General features: G+C 49.3%; 1 non-coding gene across 1 annotated transcript; it reads right to left on the reverse strand.

Annotated features, from left to right (window-relative positions):
• Positions 1-13,503: 13,503 nt before the first annotated feature.
• Positions 13,504-13,575, reverse strand: TRNAC-GCA (transfer RNA cysteine (anticodon GCA)). The gene has a single exon. It is a non-coding gene; the product is annotated as a tRNA-Cys (tRNA).
• Positions 13,576-15,434: the final 1,859 nt, after the last annotated feature.

Here is a 15,434-nt window from a genome sequence, read left to right on the forward strand (position 1 = left end):
TTACAGGGTTGGATGCCTTTTAATCATTTTTGATGGATTGCATGTTGCTTCCGGCCTCTTAAATGACATGGAGAACTTGACCGCAACACTGCCCCAAGGGAGAGATGCATCAGATGCTAGTTCCTGCAGTAGAGAGGCTGTAATTTTCCTCCGAGTTTTATTATTTGTCCAGGAAACCTTTGATTGGTCAGAACAACCATAGAACAAGAATCTTTACAGAGCCCAGGAGAGGCTGGGAACAAGGAATTGTTATGTAACCTACAGAAGCAGAGAGAGGCAGAATTCCAGATAAACGCATGATCGTTAATATCGTGCCAATAGGTTTTCATGTTTGGAGTGATTTGTAGACATGAGGTCACATTTCCAAAAGTGCCCAGGTGACTTAGGGCCCATTGAAATCAATGGGAGTTAGGTGCCTAAATGCCTTTGAGAATCTGGGCCTTTGGAACCTAATTTTCAAAAGTGCCTAGGTGACTCAGGAGTGTGGTCTCATGTTCCAAAATGACTTGGGAGCCTAAGTCACATTGAAAATCAACAGGACTTATACTTCTGTGTCACTTAAGCTAGTGCTCTAACCCCTAGGCCATCCTTCCTCTGTCTGGCAGGTCACTGGCACAGCAAGAATGAGGCACACACCCTCTGACTCCTAATCTGGTGTCTTCTCCACTAACTCAGTGTCAGTCCTTCATGATTGCTGTTCCAGTATTTAAACCACACATCCCTCAAAAACATCAAGCACTGCACATGGTAAGATAAGATTCAGTGTGTAGGCCAATGGTCATCAAATGGTTAACTGGCTCAGAGGATTATGGGTTGGAGCTATATTTCACCCCTCCTCTACTTTCTGTTTAGTTAGTGGGTGTTTCTCTCTTGGACCCTCTCTGTTTGATATGTAGTGATTGTGAATTAAGCAGCAAGTTCCCAGCCTGCAGTCCTGTAAATTGAGTATGTTTCTTGTGCACTGAGCAGCCCCTTTACAAAACTGGGGGATGAGGAAAATACAAGAATGGAAGGCCCTGTCTACACTGGCAAGTTTCTGTGCAGTAAAGCAGCTTTCTGCGCTGTAACTCCCGAGGTGTACACACTGCCAAGCCACTTAGTGCGCAGAAACTGCGCAGTTATAGCGCTTTAAAAAAGCCACCCCAACGAGAGGCGTAGAGCTTTCTGCGCCGGGGCTACAGCACTGCGGTGCCAGTGTAGACACCGTGGTCGATTACAGTGCTGCGATTGGCCTCTGGGAGGCGTCCCACAATGCCTGTTCTCGCCTCTCTGATCATCGGTTTGAACTCTACTGCCCTGCCCTCAGGTGACCAACCATCATCCCCACCCCGTAAATTCCTTTGGAATTTTGAAAGTCCCCTTCCTGTTTGCTTGGTGATGTGTGCAGTGGTCTTGGTGCATCTTTCCAGGTGGCCATGCGTGCTCCACGCACCAGGCGATCCCCCACTTGGAGCATTGCTGAGATGCTGGACCTCATCAGCATTTGGGGAGAGGAGGCTGTCCAGTCCCAGCTGCGCTCCAGCGGTAGGAATTATGATACCTAGGACAGATTTAACGCTGCGTGACAGAAAAGGGCCATGACCAGGACACATTGCAGTGCAGTATCAAAGTGAAGGAGCTGCAGAACGCCCACCACAAGGCATGGGAGGCAAACCACTGCTCTGGTGCTGTGCCCATGAGCTGCTGGTTCTACAGAGAGCTGGATGCGATACTCGGCGGCGACCCCACCTCCACTGTGAAGACCACTGTGGATACTTCGATGGCTCGTGTGCCAGTGGAAAGTGGACCGAGCCAGGAGGAAATCTTGGAGGAGGAAGTGGAGGAGGACCCAGAGACAGAGGATGACTCAGAGGTCAGAGATGGATGCAGCCAGGAGCTCTTTTCTACCCCGGAGGAGGCTAGCCAGTCACAGCTGTCGGATGCTGGCGAAGCGCAAACAGGAGAGGAGGCCCCTGGTAAGTGGATTTGATTTTGGCAATTGCTGAAGCGAGTTGTTGGGGGCAAGAGGGTTGCAGAAAGGGGCTGCTTTGTTTCTTGCCCCATTAACAGTAACTTTCCCGCGCCACTGTGCCATCATGGGGGGGAGAGGGGGAACCCATTGCTGCACACAGGCGAGCTGCATAGGGGCCAGGGTGGAAGCTGCAGTCTTGGAGAAGACCCTCTCTTGATTCCCTGCTCACCCTCAACAGTGAGATATCTTGAATAATGATCACATCCTGTGGAAAGTCCGGGAAGAAAGTCCCTGCTTGCAGCTTCCTGAACAGGCCAGTGTTCTGAAAGATGCGTGCGCCATGCACCTTTCTGCACCAGCCTGCGTTACTGTCTGTGAAACTCCCGTGGTAATCCACAAGCGCCTGGAGAACCACTGAGAAATACCCCTTGTGATTAATGTACTCGGTGGCTAGGTGGTCTGGTGTCAGAATTGGAATGTGCGTGACATCTATCACCTCTCCACAGTTAGGGAAGCCCATTTGTGCAAAGCCATCTACAATGTCACGCCTGTTGCCCCTGTCTTTCGGAGCAGGATGTGATTAATGGCCCTGCAGACTTCGGTCAACATGAGTCCAATGGTAGACTTTCCCACTCTGAACTGGTTAGTGACCGATCAGTAGCAGTGTGGAGTAGCCAGCTTCCACAGTGCAATCGCCACACATTTCTCCAATGGCAGGGCAGCTCTCATTCTCATGTCCTTGTGCCACAGGGCTGGGGCGAGCTCATCACACAGTCCCATGAATGTGGCTTTCCTCATTCGAAAGTTCTGCAGCCACTGCTCGTCATCCCAGACGTGCATCACGATGTGATCCCACCACTCAGTGCTTGTTTCCTGATCCCAAAAGCGGCGTTCCACTGTGGTCAGCTCCTCCGTGAATGCCACAAGCAATCTCATGTCATAGCTACTATGCATGGCGAGATCAATGTTGCACTCCTCTTGCCTTTGTAGTTTAAGGAATGACTCCACTGCCACTCGTGACGTGTTGGTCAGAGTGAGCAGCATACTGGTCAACAGTTCGGGATCCATTCCTGCAACCCGAAGAGGCAGGGCGTGCAGTACACAAACCATTGAAAGAGGGTGCCAAATGCGGACGGAAGCCCAGGGATTGCTGGGATGCGAAGCAATGCATCATGGGGCGTTGGGACAGGACCCAGGATGCCCTGCGACCCCCTCTGCCTTCCCACAACTCTTAGTGGCAGAAGAGAAAGAGGTGCTCTGTGGATAGCTGCTCAGAGTGCACCACTCCAAATACCACTGCAAGTGTGAACACACTATTGCACAGGCAGCTGACAGTGTGAACACACAACAGCGGTTTCCCTTCAATGCTCTCTGAGCGGCGCTGTAACTGCCAGCACTGTCACTCTGCCAGCGTAGACATACCCTTAGTCGTATGAGGAGGCAAGGGAGACCGGAGCTGTGCATGTGGCAAAGAGAAATGCTCATTTGGAAATGTCCTAGAGGATTTGCTGCAGGACAGATAGGTGTGTAGGTGCTGATGAGAAGCACGGTTGGGAAAGTAACTGAAATAAAGGACAAGTTAACCTAAATTCTCATTTACTGACGGACAATTTTCACTCATTAATATATTTGTTTTCCACAACAACTCTCTGTATAACCAGGGCCAGCTCCAGGGTTTGGGCCACCCCAAGCAGCCAAAAAAAAAAAAATAAAAGCCGCGATCGCGATCTGCGGCGGAAGGTCCTTCGCTCCGAGCGGGAGTGAGGGACCGTCCGCCGAATTGCCGCTGAATAGCTGGACCTGCCGCCCCTCTCCGAAGGTAAGAGGGGTAAGCTGGTAAGCTGGTGCCTGGAGCCGGCCCTGTGTATAACTTTTCATGAGTGATGTACCCAAATATTTGGATGCTAATATCCAAACTGTAGGGGGGGAGGGATAGCTCAGTGGTTTGAGCATTGCCCTTCTAAACCCAGGGTTGTGAGTTCAATCTTTGAGGGGGCCACTTAGGGATGTGGGGCAAAATCAGTACTTGATCCTGCTAGTGAAGGCAGGGGGCTGGACTGGATGACCTTTCAAGGTCCCTTCCAGTTCTAGGAGATAGGATATCTCCATTTAAATAAATTATTCACCTTAATTTGGGTTATTGCTGATTATGCACTATATGTATCCTATGACTTCTAAAACAAACTTTGTATTTGTGGATAATCTAAGCACTATAACCAGATGTACAGAGACTCTTTTTGCAACCTGTGTATTATATAATTTTTTAACCTTAGCTTTAATAAACATTTTTAATTTGTTAATAATGAGACATTTCAAAGATGATTGCTGGCAGACAGGAACTTAACCTGGCCCAAAGTAGCAGAATTTAGCAACCTCAATGGAAGCAGCAGTGAAAAACTTGCAAAATTTGCCCTTTTCGATTGCAGGGACAATTAAACTGATTCAGTAAACAAAACCCAAAGCCATCTGCAAGGGACTCAGACTCCCAGGGGTTCATTTCCAGCATGGAGGAACTTATTTTGCATCAGTTTGTAAATTTAAAATGGCCCAGTGTCATAAATGCCTCGAGATTAGATACCTAGCCAGAAAATGCAAAGGTGACTCTCAAACAGTATGGGAAGCCCAGGAGGGTAGATGCTAAAACACCAGAAGAAAAGACAAAGCAGAGGACTTTTTACCTTGAGTGGGAGGAAGACATGAGAGGAGGTATTCACTATGTATTGCTTAAAAGGGAAGAAAGTGGGACCTTAGGAAGTAACTGTAGTTAGACAATCAGTCAGTACTAATGGGGCTTCAGCTGCTGTAATCAATGACTATACATGTCAGCAATGCAAAGCAGGATTGAACCCACTAGCAAATACAGGAGTTACCCTGCAAACCTACACTGGATAACCCATCTAGGTGGTAGGTTTTGTGCTTATCCTTCTAAAATATAAAAGCCAGAAGGAAAAGCTATGAGTCCTAGTGATCTGGGGGCAACAGCAAAAAAACTGTTAAGGCAGAGATTGGTTGTAGGAACTAAAATTGAATTGGAAGGAAATTTTCATATTAGAGCCTAGCAAACACCAGCACTTGAGGAAGTCCTGGATGCTTATCCAACCATTTACAAAAAAGAGTTAGGGACCTTGGATGCCATGTACATTGGCCAAACCGGACAGTCTCTATGCAAAAGAATTAATGGACACAAATCTGACATCAGGAATCATAATACTCAAAAACCAGTGGGAGAACACTTTAACCTGTTTGGCCATTCAATGACAGACCTGCGGGTGGCTATCTTACAACAGAAAAACTTCAAAAACAGACTCCAACGAGAGACTGCTGAGCTGGAATTGATATGCAAACTAGATACAATCAACTCAGGATTGAATAAGGACTGGGAATGGCTGAGCCATTACAAACATTGAATCTATCTCCCCTTGTAAGTATTCTCACACTGTCTGTACTGGGCTAGCTTGATTATCACTTCAAAAGTTTTTTTCTCTTACTTAATTGGCCTCTCAGAGTTGGTAAGACAACTCCCACCTGTTCATGCTCTCTGTATGTGTGTGTATATATATCCTCAATATATGTTCCACTCTATATGCATCCGAAGAAGTGGGCTGTAGCCCCCGAAAGCTTATGCTTTAATAGATTTGTTAGTCTCTAAGGTGCCACAAGTACTCTTGTTCTTTTTGCGGATACAGACTAACACGGCTGCTACTCTGGGACCTTGGATGGACCTTATATCCAGGATGGAGACAAGCCAAAATACTTTAGAGCAAGACCAGGTCCTTATGCCCTCAGAGAAAAGGCAGACTGAGTTAGACTGGAAAATGCAGGGAGTATTTTGTCAGTGCAGTTTTCTGAATGGCCAACACCTAATGTGCTGGTGAAACCAGCCAAGAGTCTCCAAGGTAGACAACTACCCCATTGCATGGACGAGGACCTGCTGGTGGTGCTAGGTGGCGGTAAAAACCATAGCAAGCTGGAGATGTTGCAGGCATACTGACTGGAGGTGGACTATAAACACTCACAAGGGCTTATACTATACAATAGACTGCCATGTGGAATATTGTCCACCGCCAATGGCTGGATTTTCCGGAGAGCCCTGGAAAACGTGTTGAAAGGTATCCTGTGTGTTGTAGAGAAGGTTGACGATATCCTCGTCGCAGACAGAAGTGATGCTGAATGTCTATCCACGCTGGAGAAAGTGCTATCCTAGAACAAACTGGACCCTTGTCTTTTGAAGTCCATTTATGTGAAGGTCGAGTCATAGGATGACATCAGGATCTTGTCTGCTTGTGGATGACATGCAAACACCAGAGCCTGTGCCCTTGGGTGATGACCACCTAAGGAGCCATGGCCAGGAGAGGACACCTGTTTACCAGGAATGCCTGAGACTGGGTAAGTGTTTCTCTGCCCTCAGAGGCTCCCCTGGCTGCCCAGGAGAGACGCTACCCATGAAAGAGAGGGGAGACCCCGGTTATTTAAAGGAATATATCTGGGCTGTAAATTAAGAGGGGAGAGATGTAACGAAGTGGACATCATTAGTGGGTGTCCCCCACCGCCATTTGTTATGTAGATGAATAAAGCAGCAGGTTCCCAGTCTGCAGTGCTGTAACGAGCATGTGTTTCTTGTGCACTGAGCAGGCCCTTTACAAAACAGGGCATAACCCAAGGGGCACCAGGAAGGAATATTTCTGAAGTGGGCAGCATTGAGCAATTTCCTAGATATATTGTGCCTTTATATTGTGTTTTCTACTGAAACATTAGGTATTGCCAATTACCAGCTGCAGGATTCAGAACTGGTGCTCCAGTGGTTTGATATATGTGTTATTCCCACAGTGGAAGAGGAATTGTATGTGTCTGCTCATAGTTTGAAAAGTTCCATTCTCTGTTGCTACTGGGCTGGAAGCGTGGATTTGAATTTTACGTGTTATCGCAGCTAGAAAGCTTGCAGTCTGTTAACACACAGTTTGGGGCTGGCAGGGGAGTTTGTTGCCTGTTTACTTACATAGAAATTGCCTTACTAGGTTAGACTATTGCACCGTCTACTGCTAGGAGGGTTTTGCCAGTATAGCGATACCAGCAAAACTTTTAAGCATAGACTAGGCCTAAGTGACTTAGGAGCCCAAATCCCATTTTCAAACTTGACTTAGACATTTAGAGGCCATTGAAAGTCACTGGGATTTAGGCTCCTAAATCAATAGGAGTTAGGCACCTACATAACTTTGAGGACTTGGGCCTTAGGAGTCTAAGTGTCTCTTCTGAAAATGGGGGTTAGGCTCTTAAGCCACTTAGGCTCAGACCCTGAAAGGTATTCAGGTTCATTGAGTTCAGTGGGAATTAGGTGCCTCAATACCTTCCCGCAGCTGGGCCTTAGGCACTTTTGGAAATGTTAGGTATTCTCCGCTTGCATGGAAACCTGTCCAGGTCTTCTATTTCTGGTATACCCCTTAGGAGATGGGATGACCACTGAGTTCAAGGTGATGCATTGCCATCTGTATATATCAGCATGATATGTTTAAGTGTTGTTCCTTCCCCCTTTCGTAAGCCAGCCGTCTTGTTTGCTTTTTTTTTCTTACCATCAGATCTCAAGTAACTGAGGTTTTTGTGGACCTGACCTCATAAGCACCTAGACCGCTTTGATGAGCGGTTGCAAGTTAATTTAGAACCCGTCAATGTGGATGAGCAGTTCAAATCGATCCTTCCAATGTCCATCACTTTGCACTTATCAAGTACGAAAGGTTTAACTGTCGCTGCTTGTTTTCAGTCTGTTCGCATTTTGCAAGGACTGAGAAAAGCCAGTGTCTGTCAGTGCTGGGCCATCCTCCGGAGCTCCTGGCTAGCGATGCCTCACCCCACATTCTCAGACGTCAGGTAGCATAACTTTCTAAAGGAGCACAGCTGGTACGTTCACTAACACTGGTGTATGAGAGTCAATGCGAGGTTAATCTGTGTCTGGGAGCACGGCCTGGCTATGGCAAAAGCGGTGAACTGGCAAGTCGGAGTGAAACCCCACCGTCATTGAAGCCATTGGGAAAACTCCCACTGACTTCAAGGGGTCAGGAATTCACCCCAGGACGCTTGGGTTCTACTCCCAGTTCTGCCATTGATGTACATTGTTCCCTAGGGCAGGTCATTAAGGTCTCCGTGGGCCTTCTCGACACCTTATGGAACCTTCTGTAGGGAGATATGTGTATCTATGGGTCACGGGGGTGTCTATGGATCGTCTGCAGGGAGAGAGATGGGGTTGTAAGCCAGCTTGGACAGCTGTGCTTCCCCTGGCCTTTCTGAGTCGCGCTCAGGCACACCAGGGGGAACAGGACGCTTCTATTCTCTCCTGCCATTTCTGCATCGGTTGCTGGGTCCCCTGCAGCAGAAAGAGAGAGGCACAGGGCACCTCAGGTGGCCACTTCCATCTGCGTCTGATGAGCTGATGCATCGGAGCTGCGCTCCCTGCCCCCCGCTGCTGCGAGGCTGCTGAGCAGATCTGTGGCTGCTCCTTCCGATGAAATAAATCACCCGCTGCTTTAACTGCCTCATTTGGTCACTTAATGCTGTCCCTTGAGACAGGTGATCGAACGGCAGTGAGGATCCCAGCCTTTCTCAGCAGGCCGGGGCTAGCTATGACAAATTGGAGAAGAGTGGGGGGAGAGCAAGAGAGGGGATGATGCTAACGCAGGGGTAATTTCAGAGCATAGAGGGCTAGGGGGTGGTGGGGAAGAAGCGACTGTAATTTCAACAGCGGGGGGAGTCAATGGAGACTGACCCCTGCCACTTAACAATGGTGTTAACCTTCTGTACTCCTGACTCAGGCCATGTGCCTGGACCCAGGGCATTAGAGCAGTCTCACAGCCTCACTCCCGGGCGTCACCGTTTTATGATCGGTGCCTCGGGACCAGATCAGCCCAGTGAATCCCACAAACCCTGGAAGTCTGTGCCCCCAGCGATATTCTGACCTCCAGGGGGACATTGGGAACTGCTTTGCAGAGTGAAATGCTTTGACTTTCCCACCCCTTCCTTTCATGGAGCTGCCTCTCCGGGATCCTTCTCCCAGCTGATGCCCGGCTCTTCTGCTAGGCACGGCTGAAAGGAGCAGGTGGACAGAGATGGGGCATTTGAGGGAGGAGGTATACGGGGGATGGCTCTCTGGACCTCCTTTCCTGCCACCCCCGCCCTCCAAATGCTGCTGCATCGGAGAACCACAGAAATCATCTGGGACAGAGAAACAAAACCTAGTGACTAAGGTGGAAAATTTAATCCTGCCCCAGATTGTTCCTTTTCTGAATTCCCTCTGCCCCTACTATAAATGATTTATCATGGTATGACCCAGTGATAGGCCAGACATAGCAGGAACACTGGAGTATAGGGTCACTCTGCTATTGATGAGGGCTCTTTCACACTTTGCGTTGCTGCCACAGATACATTCAATATGTGCAGCTCAAAGCCAGAGGGGTAACAGATTAGTGTCTGGCTCAGGGTTTGTTTTCCTTTTAATTAGGTTCCCAGGGGCTCTTCACAGACTAGGAAAAAGACCAAGGTTAGGTTGGACTTAGCTAACTCTACGCTAAAGTTGGGCCCTTTTCAAAGACAAAGCCAGGCCACTTTACTCATTACCCTGCACCACGTGCAGTGATTTCCACCAGTGCCACGTGTGTGCCGAATGTTGAATGGTAGCACTTTGCTCTCACTTGCAGTGGTGATAATGACTCGACCCGGTGCAGGCCAGACCAGTGGAAAGTCAGAATGGATTTGTCTAGGTTAGTAAACAAGGCCCAGGTGAAGTTGGAGAGAACTACCATGACCTCCTTTCCTAATCTAAACAAAGCCATTTTGGGGGTAGATCGATCCGGGGCCACTCCACCGAAGTCAATACTGCCCTGAGATCAGGCACAGCCCCAGAGCATTCATGAATACAGGCGGCAGGAGTTTTTCTTTTGCAGTGGCAGCGCCTATAATCTTTCCACAAGAAAGCGGAACATGTCACGGCAATCCAGATGAGCCGCAGCTTGACTCCTACGTTTGGCATGATTTGGGCCGTAAGAGTGGTTTCAAATGCAGCAACCAGCCATGGATTCCTTTCAGCGAAATGCCTTTATCAAAGGAAACACTGATGAGAGAGCACTGGCATCTTGAGCTGTAACCACTTTACCACCCAGGAGACAGTCTATCCTCAGTGACACCAAGATAAATACAGAGTAACTCCACTGAAATTCCTCTGGACTTGTGCCAGCCTTACCAAGATCTGAAATTGGTCCTTACTCCACACTTACAGTGGCATAACTGAGATCAGAATCTGGCCCAGCAAATCTAGTTCACCCAGGTTTAATGTTTTCAGAATAAAACAATGCTAACATACAAACTGCAATGTAGTATTTCAGTGGCTTAGCTTTAATGCGTCCTTCCCATGAGCCGTAGGATACCGGCTTATCTTCATGGGTTTGTACAGCTCAGAAAGCTGCCAGGAGTCCCTTTGTTGTTGCAGGATGGAAAGTGCTTCCCTCTGCCCCATCAGTTGTAGCATCTGTGCGGCAGCTTTTATTGGTTTCTTAAGGCAAACAGCAGGATCAGCTTGGGTCTGGGTGGTCCCCACAGTTCCAGTGTCAGTGCTCAGGGGGATAGGGACTTCTAAATGGGCAGGACTGTGATGATACGCTTGGGGCGGGATAGAACTTGAGTTACACCTGGCATGAGGGTCTGCTGCACCCCTGTGATGGGCGTGGCTGACCTGAACGTAAATCAGAACATGCAGAACAGAGACAGGTATGTGTCTCCTGCATCCCTCATGTGCTGATTCTGTCCAGTGCTTTGAAGATGAAAAGCACCAGGTAAGTTATCTAAGCCTTAGCAACTAAGTATAATGAACAATTGTGAACGTCTGACTTCCCTTCTTGGGCTCTTTACTGTGTTGCTGTCTCATGATGCGTCCAGGAAGCGTTTACCTATTTGTTAATCACGAGCGTCTTGAGATACACTGGCTCCTTTTCTGTGCCCCTTGGAAAATAAAGTGGCCAGATTTTCGAAAGCGTTCAGCACTCTTTGGAAAATCTGTCTGTAAGTGTCACAATGGGAGCTGCATGGTGCTTTTATTGCAGAAATCACCAGAACAGCATCCTTCATTTCTGTAGCTGGGCCTTGCATGTTGGAATATAGGTAGTATAGACAGTTATGTGAAGCCCAGTTGTCTCCATGTGGTTTCATCATATTCTGAATGTTGTTTAGAGAGCAAAGACCCAACACTGAGCATTTACTTAATGGCAGGAGTCTTTTAGCCTGCAGTAAGGTCCCCTTTGATCACACACTGCCCCTGCCTCTAGCCAGGTCTGGGGTCTTATACGCTCATTGCTGTCTTTGTCAGTACACTTATATGGTTTGCTAGACTTGGCTAATTCAACAGGCAGCTCGCATGTGTTTTGGCGTCTAACCTGCCCACAAGCAGGTGCACAAAAGACACTGGAAATCTTCTTTGAAATGTCAATCCAAGACGTTTTACGGCTGGATCTGCTTGGCTCTCAGCGGCCGGCAGAGGGCGATTCCTCTCTAGCTTCAGAGAAGTCTGCTGAACAGTTGCTGGTTGAGTGTCCTGTGGAAGTTAATCCACTGGCTGTCGTGGGTGTGGGTGAGCAAAGTCTGCCTTCCTTTCTCTCTCTGCAAACAAGTATGCTTTTACTGTGTTCTTTTTTTAAAGTGAAAACAGCTGTGTGTCCAAGTTCAGGGGAAGAGGAGGTTTGCCAAGCATGACATTTTGAGGGCAGCTATCCCTACATTGGGGCGTGTGCCTCCTTTAGGGCAGACATGTGTTTGTGTTTGACGCGTGTGCTCTGGAGGATGTACATCACTGCCTGGTCGGTGCTTTAGAAAGTTTACGTATATGCCTAGTGGATAGAGCATCGGTCTGAGACTCAGGATCCCTGGGTCCTATTCCTGGCTCAGCCACTGGCCTGCTGGGTGGCCTTGGGCAAGTCACGTTGCTCTGTGCCTCAGTTTCCCCATCAGTAAAAATGGGGATAATGACACTGACTTCCTTAGTCATGGAAAGAGCTCTGTAAGAATCAGGTGGTATGATATTTTAAACTCTTTTTGGGGGCAGGGACTGTCTTTCGTTCTGTGTTTGTACAGCACCTAGCACCCAGGGGGGCCTGTTCCATGGCTGGGGCGCCTAGCTGCTATCACAATAATTGGAGTGTCCTTTTGAGCACATCCATTTCCTTTCCCCACCGAGTCCTCGTGTGTGGCAGGATTAATAAAGAAATTGGGATTTTTGGAGGAGAGGGCGGAGCTGGGCTCTTGGCAAATCCATGAGCCCTTTAACCATTCTGCTCTCAGAACCCAGCGGAGACCTAGCATTGCAGGGTGTCTGTAAGCTTGGCGATGAAAGCATTATATGTGTGTGTGTGAGGTGGCGGGAAGGTGCCTGACACCCCAGTACTTCTCTGGGAAGGGATCTTTGATGTGCACCCAGCTCCAGGCTGTTCTAAGAGTTCTGCTCTGGCTTTCGCGCTGTCTCCGGCTTTTCAGCTGCAAACAAACCGGGTGCCACCCAGTCCCACTGGGCTCTGCTGCAGGGAGAGGCTGCTGGTGGCTCGCTCTCCCTGCCCCCTCCAGTGGCCGCGGGTGAAGGCAGAACCCCCCCAGTTAGCTGGGTCCTTCTGCCTGGCTTGGCTGCCTGCCCCAGCAAGTCATGGGTCCTTTCCTGCGCTCACTCAGATGGCGTAAACTCTCAGTAACGCTCCCTGGAATCCGAAAGCCCCTCCCTGCCTGGGCACACAGAGCAGCCAAGGCAAGATGTGGCCTGTAGATGGCGCTAGGCCTCCACTATTGGCTTTGCTCCCTTGAGGTGTTTGCTGCATCACCCTGCCCAGAACATGACTCATGGAGCTTTAACCCATTGGCTGCTGGCACCACCGATGACCCAGATCACCGGAGAAGTCCTGCTGCTGCGTTATTTGTATTACCATAGCACCTAGGAGCCCCAGTCATGGACCACGCCCCCATTGTGCTAGGCACCAAAAAGTCCCTGCCCCAAAGAGCTTATGTTAGCCAAGGGGCATGCCCCGTGAGAGAAGTCTACGAAGCTGCTGCCTGCGATAGGTATAGGTGGCAGCAGGAGGCATCACAGAGGGTCCCCTGCCTGCAGTGCCAAATGGGCAATATGTGTGGGCCTGAGCAGTGGAAATCAGGCTTTTCCGGTGTTCCAATTTTCACCAAAATCTGGGTTCTGCCCACTGACGCTTAGAACATTCCCTGATGTTTTGGAATTGGTTAGGCTGCGGCGTTCAAAAGTCATCACGCTGCAGATCGAGAAATGCCATGGAGCTTAGTGTGGGGCCTGGTTTGGCCAATTATTATGTTCTGTGCTTTATTTGATAATGGAGATATCCCATCTCCTAGAACTGGAAGGGACCTTGAAAGGTCATCGAGTCCAGCCCCCTGCCTTCACTAGCAGGACCAAGTACTGATTTTGCCCTAGATCCCCAAGTGGCCCCCTCAAGGACTGAACTCACAACCCTGGGTTTAGCAGGCCAATGCTCAAACCACTGAGCTATCCCTCCCCCCAAAATCTTTCAAGGGGGCACCCGGATTTGAACCGGGGACCTCTTGATCTGCAGTCAAATGCTCTACCACTGAGCTATACCCCCGTTTATGATGGTACTCAGAAGCCCTGCCTAAGAGTTTGGCTCCATTGTGCTGGGCACTGGGCAGACACAGACCCCGCCCCAAAGGCTTACAATCTGAATGGGTAAGATAGTCACGGGGTGGGAGGGAAAGTGACTTGCCCAAGGTCACACAGCACATCGGTGGCAGAGCCAGGAATAGCATTCAGGTTTCTTGACTCCCAACCTGGTGCCCTACACTACCTAATAGGTGGCAAAGCTTCCTGTAAAATATAGTCAGGCCTATCACCTTCTGCAGATACCACCACACCTGGGAGAGACTGGGGAAGCAGAGCAGTAAGGCTGATTTAGAGGAGAATCTAACATCAGGCCGAGGAGTCTCCCTGGTTCAATAGAGGCGACGACTCCCACCTGGGCAGGGATGGTCAGGTCCTGCTAATTATTAGATGCTAACACAGAGAATAAGTCCCTGGAGGCCTCACCGGAGGTGACCGTCTCCAAGCTCATCTTCTTCAAGGGAAACCCCAACTGGGGCAGAGGCAGGACCTGGAGTAAGAGGCAGGGCTGTGGTATGTGCAAGGGCTTGCGCTGAGGGGTAAATGCAGTGAATTCCAGCTCAGGGAATCAGCCTGGACAGCAAGGGGGTAAGAGGAACAGAAGGGAGCAGAGGTCATTCATCATTAGTGAAACGGAAACGCACCGAGTCAGAAAAACGCCAGGAACCTTGAGAAGTCATCAGGTCCAGCCCCCAGCACTGAGACAGGGCCAAGTAAACCTAGACCATCCCTGACCGGTGTTTGTCCAACGTGTTCTTAAAAGCCTCCAATGAGTTTTTCTGAATGTCTAACCTAAATCTCCCTTGCTGCAGATTAAGCCCATTGCTGCTTGTCCTGGACATGGAGAAGAATGGATCACTGTCCTCTTTATAACAAGTTTGCAGACTATCAGGACTGTCCTCAGTTTTCTTTTCTCAAGATTAAACATGCCCCGTTTTTTTAACCTTTCCTCACAGGTCAGGTTTTCTAAACCTTTGATCATTTTTGTTGCTCTCCTCTGGACTCTGTCCAACCTGTCCACATCTTTCCTAAAGTGCCGCGCCCAGAATTGGACACAGTACTCCAGCTGAGGTCTCACCGGTGCTGAATAGAGCAGGACAATGGCCTCCCGTGTCTTACATACGACACTCCGGTTAATACACCCCAGACTATATTCACCTTTTTCGCAGCTGCCTCATGTTGTTGACTCATACTCGATTTATGACCCACTCTAAGCCCCAGATCGGAGAGGCGCAGCACAACCACCTCATTCCCACTGCTTAGGCCTGGTGTTGGCCCTTTGCATGGTGTGAATGTCTCCCCCCATGCATCCGCTTTAGGTCAGCCCCCTCTTTACTGGCATGAGTGGCTAATTTGACCCAGGTCAGGATGGATTCTGAATTTTCAGCCCTCCTATTATTTGTGGTTCCAGCCTTCACCCAGGCTGCATCTCTGTTCACACCCAGCCTGTGGCCTCAGCAGTCCTCTCTGCTCTCTCTTATCGTTTCTTAGGAACTGGATAACTCTCTTCCTGAGAGGGGGAGGTTTTCCCAGTGACTGGAGCGAGAGACAAGAGAGGAAATGCTGGTTCCATGGAAGCCAATGGCAAAACTCCCATTGACTTCAGTGGTCAGTCTTGCCAGGCTGCTTGTGGCAGTGGTAGCAGCAAGTTGCTCTCCTAAGATGAGAGAAGGACAGAGACCGTTCTGTAGGCATTATAGGAGACAGAACTAGAGAGAGCTCTGAGCCTGCCAGACAGACCCGGACGGTGCACGTAAACAGGCAGAGCTTGTGTCCTGCCCAGGCTGACAGACGGAGACTAGATAGGCTGAGCAGACAAGACCGCTC

Source organism: Chrysemys picta, chromosome 24 (genome assembly GCF_011386835.1).
Source record: "Chrysemys picta bellii isolate R12L10 chromosome 24, ASM1138683v2, whole genome shotgun sequence".
Lineage (NCBI taxonomy): Eukaryota > Metazoa > Chordata > Testudines > Emydidae > Chrysemys > Chrysemys picta.